We start from the raw sequence: 7,991 nt of genomic DNA on the forward strand, positions 1-7,991 counted from the left end.
ATACAATGGAAGGATCATTATTCACTGACAATAGGCATGTGTCATCGACATACGTGAGAATAGTGTTAGGATGGGTTGGGACGTCTGTAAAAACTGTATAAAGGATAGGACCAAGGATACCTCCCTGAGGTACACCACCAAAAGCTGGAGTGGAAAAACTGCGGAACCTGGAGGAATTTTGGTAGAGCTGTTAAGGCAGGAGGTAGGAGATTGATAAAGGCTCTAACAAAGCTAATAAACCTCATATTGCAAGGACAAGAGCTACTACAAGATCTTACATCTATATAGAAGAAAGGTGACAGGAATGAATGCCGAAATTATAGAGGTATCTGTGTCTAGAGTTCTATAACAAGAATTCTAAAGGTTAAATTAGAAGAGGAGTTTGTTACCCCAAAGGAACAGTTTAGCTTCACTGCAGCCAGGTCTTGTATGGACAGCATATTTGTCCTAAGGCAGCTCATAGAAAAACGAATAGAGAAATAGACCTAGAACAGGCCGGTGATGTTGTACTAAGGCATAAGATGTGGGAATCTCTTAAGAGAGCGGGTATTAGTATTGTTTTAATGATAAGTTAAGTGATGCTTGGCTCTTACTTATCTGAGCCTTTTTCTGCATCAAAAGATCTTGAGCATGGATGCAGTATGTCCCCAACCCTATTTGAAATTTATTTACAACAAGCTGTAAAGGAATGGAGCGCGCAATGGGAAAGGAAAGGCATTGACTTCAACGGACAAATGCTGTTCTCCCTTTTCATTGCCAACGACCAAGCAGTGGTCACTTATAGCAGAGATGGTCTGGAAGTAGCACTGAAGGCCCTGGAAAAATAATACAGCCTGTGGGGTCTACAAATAAACTTTGATAAGACCGAATACCTGCTAGTAAACTGCAAAGAGGTCGTGAACCTTCAGATAAATGGTAGTTTATGTAAGATTCTACCTTCTCCTTCAAATATCTGGAATCGACAACAGATAGGAATGGAGTCGGAACCAGAGGTTAGGAGGAGAGCTGGTTAGGCAAGAAGGGTGCACCCAATCCTCTGGAATATGGTCATCTCAACGGACAACAAAAGGTGCATTTTTAGAAGTTAGTTGACCATTACTTAACTACGCCGCAGAAACCTGGACACAACAAGAGACTACTATGGGAAAAGCCAAGAAGACGGAGGAGAGGAAGAACACCGAAAACACCGAACCCGGTGGAGGAGGGCATGGCTGCAGTGAACTTCATCTGCACATCTAGTCCATTCAACTGCTCATCTAGTCCATTCATCTGCACATCTAGTCCATTCATCTGCTCATCTAGTCCATTCATCTACACATCTAGTCCATTCATCTGCTCATCTAGTCCATTCCTCTGCACATCTAGTCCATTCCTCTGCACATCTAGTCCATTCTAGTCTATTCATCTGCTCATCTAGTCCATTCCTCTGCACATCTAGTCCATTCATCTGCACATCTAGTCCATTCATCTGCTCATCTAGTCTATTCATCTGCTCATCTAGTCCATTTCTCTGCACATCTAGTCTTACATGTTTTCGGAGGTACTAATAATGAAAATAAAATCGATTTTATGATCGCGCGCTTACCTATCGATTTATCTTAACTTTTTGTATTTCTAACATATTTGGGACCCCTTTACAATTTTTTGAAGCCGCTGAAAATCAGGAAAAATTTATTTTATTTTATTTTACACATTAAAAATATTTCTTAAACTTGAGATTTATATCATGTAGAACATAAAATAAAAATTGATCATTTATGATCTTAAAGTATGTAATATATATTTTTTTTTCAGTATATTAGTTTTTGGACCTATCGAGTTGTGTTTTAACTTATTTATTCATTAAATTATTCATTCAATTAATTATTTGATTCCAAATTCCTTACCCATCCCAACCCATTAATTCATAATCTTTCATTCTTAACAATCCCCCTGATAATCCTCCGAGACGTCTGAAAAGAAGATGGCCACGGGACCTTCTAATTTAAATTAATGCTTGAAATACCACCAATGGGTGGTTCCTTCCCAAGATTTTCAAGTGTAAATAAAACATACAACATATTTACTTATTGTATTAATTATTTGTACAGTTGTAAACCACATTAAATAAATAAATAAATAAAATAATAAAGTCTGTAGACGAGTATTGATTGTAGAAGAAGAAGGTAAAAAAAAAATGTTTGTTATATCATGTAAATATATGTATTGTATATATGTTCGATCATGGATTGATTGGTATGCTGTGTATTGTAGCAACCTAATTTAATTTGGCAGCATACCCAAATTAAGTATTTTTTTCTCTGATATACAAATTAGAAATAATTATAAACATGATCTATTCTTTTTTTTTTGGTAAGCGTTGACGTGAGACTTAACATTCCAGGAGACAACACCCTTGATAATTTAATCCTACTAGTTTAATTGTTAATTCCTCTATCGGTTCCAGGTTCCGTAGGGGTCTGTGAAGGATATGTGGGCTGCCTAACAGGGCTTGACACATGTTCGCTGGCGGTATGATGTCTATTAAAGTCCTTTCCCGAAAAAAAAAAAAAAATATAGGAATAGACTGAAAAAACACTGAGTGAGTCATGATGTTAAGTCTAAACATGTGATACTGTAGCAACTTCGTATGTAAAAAAATCAAGAGAAAAAATCGAGAGATAGACGAATAAAAAATGTTTAGATTTATACCCTTGTGTTATCTCTTTGACTAGTTAAATTTGAGATTTAATTTTGTTAAAGTGTATATTAATTTAAACCTCTCCTTGTTATGAAACAATCCTTGAAACAACGTCATCATATTATTTAATAACAGACTTGGTAAAAGTACTTCTATCTGTATGGTACCATATCTTATATATACATATAAATCACAAAGCAAACTTAGTAAGAAATTCGAAGAAGATGGTTCACCGTATGAAGTAGATTGTAGGAAGATATTAACATATCAAAATAGTAAAAAGAAGACCATTGAATGTTAAGCAACGTTTCGCCCCACTTTGCTGGGCTGTCAGATTGAATTAATAGTTGACAACTCTGTTTCAATCTGACAGCCCTGATGAAGCCCTCCAAAGTGGGATGAAACGTTAGTGTTAACGCCATAATATAATTACGTTGTAAATAATTGTAAATAGTATTTTTAGTATTTAGTTTTATAGTTTTAGTTATATAGTTTTATTAGTATTTAATTTAGTTACATTTATTTTTATTTGTATTGTTTTTTTTTTTAGATTTAGTTATTTGAAAAGAAAAATGTCTAATTATATTTGTTTGTAATAATGAGTAAAAGAGACAGTTGCTAGGGGGTGATCATTGTTGCTAAGAAGCGTCACCTAGCAACGGACCGACCATCTTATTTTTTAGAGGAGTTCCTTATAATTAGTGGCCCTGGTAGCGTCTAAGCAGTCCTGCCTGCCCTTATAATTTAATAGTTTGGACATTTTTAGTGAGTTAGTGAGTCATTACAGTTCGAAACCAGACCTTTTCTGTGTTTCCACTTTATTAATATAGCAGTTCCGCCTAATTAGTGGCCCTGATAGCGTCATTAGCAGCCCTGTCTGCGTTCATTTTGTCGGCTCGCCTAATACAACACGACTGTTGGATATTCGGACCATCAATGAGCCACTACAACAACTCTGGACATTGCAGCGATTTATTTAGCAACAAGGGCTGCGACCTATCTCGGCAGCACTCTTCCTCGGATCTATCGGAGTGGAGCAAACGTTTCGTTGAGCTGTATTTATTTTACATATTTATATTGTTTGTAAATTTGTCTATTTTGTTTTCTTAATTTATTTATCTAATTTTATTTTTATCTGAAAGGCCCTTTTATTTTGCTAGTATTCATTATTAGTTATATTTTGTTTATGTTAGTTTTTAGTTTTAAATGTTTAAATTGAACCAAATAAATTTTTAATCCGAGCCAGTTTGTTTTTCGTTCATTTTTAAAGCCTTCCAACAAAAAGACATAGTCGATTTGAGGTAGCTTTAACAGTTAGTTTACAATAAATAGTCTTATTTTACTACTTTGATACTTCAACATAACCTTAACATCCCTTTTGTTCTTCTTCGAATTCTCAAAGTTCCATCAAAACCTTACTCATCATCCTAATCCACCAGTCCTTGTCCTGCACCATTCATCCTAACCCCAAAGGTTGAACCGGCAGAGACCTCGAGATTTATTGTAAATAGGCCATTGGAGTTCTGGCAATGGTCAGCTTCTTCGCTCAAGTTATTATTTCTTATTTTTTTATTTCTAGTTAAAAAAGGGAATAATCGCTCCTAGAGGAATATAAAACCCACCTCAGTACATCAAACATTACTCTTCATGAATGACATAGATATAGCCGTAGTAAAAATCAAATTAGACGTAAATCCAAAAGTGATATTTTTGTCAGATCTCAAAAAAATCGGTTCTGTAGTTTTAAATAAAATCCACTGAGGGCATAAGTCATATTTTTTAATTCTTACAACCGATCCAAACTTTCAACTAATTACAAAAGATACATTTATATAACTATAGTTAGGCCCATCTGGAATTACGGAGTTGAGCTTTGGTGCTCCACTCAACCATCGAATTCCTCTCTTATCCAATCCTTAGAATCCAACATCATTCGTAAAATCCTTAATGCTCCTTACTTTTTCACAAATCAAGTCGTCTATAAAGACTTCAATATTCCAAATTTTGCTGATTGGCGTTAACCAGATACTACTCCTTCCATGATAAAATCCTAACCCCACTTGTTCATAGCCTTCGGCTTCTGCTTCATTACCTGATAATCCTCCTAAGTGTCTGAAAAGAAAATGGCCTTGTGAACTTCTCCCCAAGAAATGATATTGGAGTTCTATTGATGGAAAGGAACTCCAGATGTTTCGTGCCATTGTATAACTAACATCAAACTTACTTATTGTATTAATTTTAAATATCAATAAATAGATTTAAAAAATAATTACAAAAATTTGAATTCTACGTGTATTGAAACGCGAAAAACCTTAAATAGTAGGAAGATAGTCCGGGTAGCGGTGAATAAAGTTATCAAAATATTAAAAGAAAACTATTGTTAACTAATGTTTCGCCCCACTTTACAAGGCTTCGCAAGGTAAGAAATAAAGATGACAACTCTACCTATTAATAGATTCTCATCCACATTAAATATTATATCGTTTTAACATTCTAGAAGAAGGAAATATTTCTCCATTCAATACTTTTGTACATGTTAACCCAAAGATCATTGATACCAACAAAGTCCAAGAAGAGCGTGGTCCGATTCTCACAGTCAAGAGGCAATTGAAATTTATTTTTGAAAGTGTTTGTTATTAAATAGGAAGTGAACTTTTAAAAACTTAATTTATTAATTAATAATTTAATTTCGAATTATTTATTTTTCAATTGTACCATTGAAACTAGATACAATTATGTTTAAAAAATATATTTTGGCTTACCTAAATCATATTTTTTTTCCTTTTTATTTTTTTTTTTGTTAGGTGTTTTTTTTAATGCTCATAGATAGTAATTTGTTTGAATATGTAAAACATAACCAGGAATGATTATCTTAGTTGAGTTTTTATCTCGGTTATATTTGCACAATTCTGACGAAACCCTGCAAAGAGGGGCGAAACAATGGTTAACAACAAATAGTTTTCTTTTACTATTTAAATACATCTATTGACCGCAACCCGGACTATCTTCCTACAACCTACTTTATACGGTCATCTTCTTCCAAGTAAAACCTCTAATTTGTTGGTATTTTTTCTTTTCTTAGTCGACTACAAAGGTTCCTTGCTGCATTTAAAAACCAAAAAAATAAGACAGATACTTACTAATGTGAACAAGGAATACAATGAAGACATATTGTAGATTAATAATAATCCCATATCACAGGCCCTCGAAGAATGGTGTCGTAATTGGAGGATTAAAATAAATCCAAACAAATCCCATCAAATCAACTTTATCCTTCGTCGTAATCCTACTGACTGCCCTACAGTATCTTTTAATAATGTTGATCTTACCCCTGTCGAACAGATCCTACCTTGGACAACATCTGGACAAACGACTGACCTGGATTCCTCACAAAAGACTGAAAAAACAGGAAACTGCACGTCGATTTCGACTATTACAGCACTTACTAGACAAACAGTAAAAACTTCCAGAAGACATGACAATAATAAGGCCAATCTGGGCATATGGAGTTGAGCTTTGGGGCTCCACTAAACCTTCGAATTCCTCTCCTTCGTAAAATCCTTAATGCTCCTTACTTTGTCACAAATAAAATCATACATAAAGACCTTAATGTTCCCTATGTAACCGATCTAGCCTGAACCAAATACAACTCCTTCTGTTATAAACTCCCTAGCCACCCAAACCCACTAGTTTCTAACCTTGCATCCTCTTCCATTCCTGACAATCCTCCGAGGCGCCTGAAAAGAAGATGGCCACGAGACCTGCTAATGTAAAACGTCATTAGAGTGCTGCCAATGAGTAGTTTCTCTACACGCCTGTAACACTCCAATTTAACTTAGATCAGATTTACTAAATGTATTATAATGTACAGTTGTAAATAGCTATAAATAAATATTTAAAAAAAAAAAGATTAATAATAATACATGAATGTTTATAATATTTTTTGTTACTTTATCACTGCTATATCTTACATCTTAGATAAAGCCTGGTAATTACATCGGAATCCCCGACACAGGGGCTCATTATGCTGGAAATGAATTATTCCCCCGGCCACCCACTGATGTACACGATCACCCCGGGCCCTACAGTAAAACCCACTTAGTGCCAACCTTATCTAGGCCCTGTGTTCGCCCTGTCGGCAATGCATATCCCAAAATAAAAATAATCCCAACAAGCTTATGAATAGTTATTGTATCTTGTTGGGAAGGATAGGGTAGACTGATGACCTAGCTGGTGGAGTACTGCCTTAGAACAACTCCAGTCGGTTGAGCAATTGTCTTATTATGCTTTATATACTCGTTTTTCACATTCCACAAATCCAAAAGTTGTACGAATAGTAGAGGAGAAAAAATACAGTTATTTCATCTCAATTTTTGATTACTTTAATGAAAACTATGTATAATTAATAGTCAAAATTGATAAGTATGCCAAGTAGTGGGAATAAAAAATGGCGGCTGTTTCAAAACGATAAAAAAAAAACTATATCTTAAAAAGTAGGAACAACACAAGAAAACCTAAGAGAACGTCATTTAAAGAAGAGTAAATTTGCTAAAATATGAGCCCTAATAGATATAGCTTTTTTAAAAAGAACATTTCATAAAAATGTTGGATGGGACGTACTAAAAGATCAGTCGTCTGTGAATTTATTTTAAAAAATTTATATCTCAAAAACTATTTGACGTACTGATGTCTATTAGCACTCAAATTAAAGCTAGTTTAATGAGCTATAAAGTAGTTTATGATGTCTATCTTTGTAGGAGTAATAGTTTACATGAAATTTACAAAAACAATTTTTAGCAAACTTTAACACCCCTGCGAAGATAAGTGTCATCAACTACTTTATAATAAGTTAAATTTCTTTAAAACAATTTTGATCCTTATTCTCTCAACTTTATTCTTTTTAAACTTCCGACGTTTCGACCCCTTAGGTCATTTTCAAGGATTCCTTTGCCTCCCCCAGGAGTTTGCAAATGAAAATAGTAGTAAGAAAAGTGGTTAATAAAAGTTTTAAATTTGGAAAGGAATTTTATAGAAGAATTTGAAAATGGGACAAAGGCAATTAGCCGGCATTTAAAGAATTTTAAAGGAAAAAATGAAAACAAAATAAGGAATCCTTGAAAATGACCTAAGGGGTCGAAACGTCGCAAGTTTAAAAAGAATAAAGTTGAGAGAATAAGGATCAAAATTGAGAATAAGGATCAAAGTCTAGGTAGGGAGAATAAAAAATGGCGGCTGTTAGCGATAAAAAAACACTAATTTTTCACTAAATAATTCAAAACACTATCCAAATTATAGTCTCAAAACTTTTATT

This window comes from Halyomorpha halys, unplaced genomic scaffold (genome assembly GCF_000696795.3).
Source record: "Halyomorpha halys isolate HHAL.00 unplaced genomic scaffold, Hhal_1.1 Scaffold1.1, whole genome shotgun sequence".
NCBI classification, from domain to species: Eukaryota; Metazoa; Arthropoda; class Insecta; order Hemiptera; family Pentatomidae; genus Halyomorpha; species Halyomorpha halys.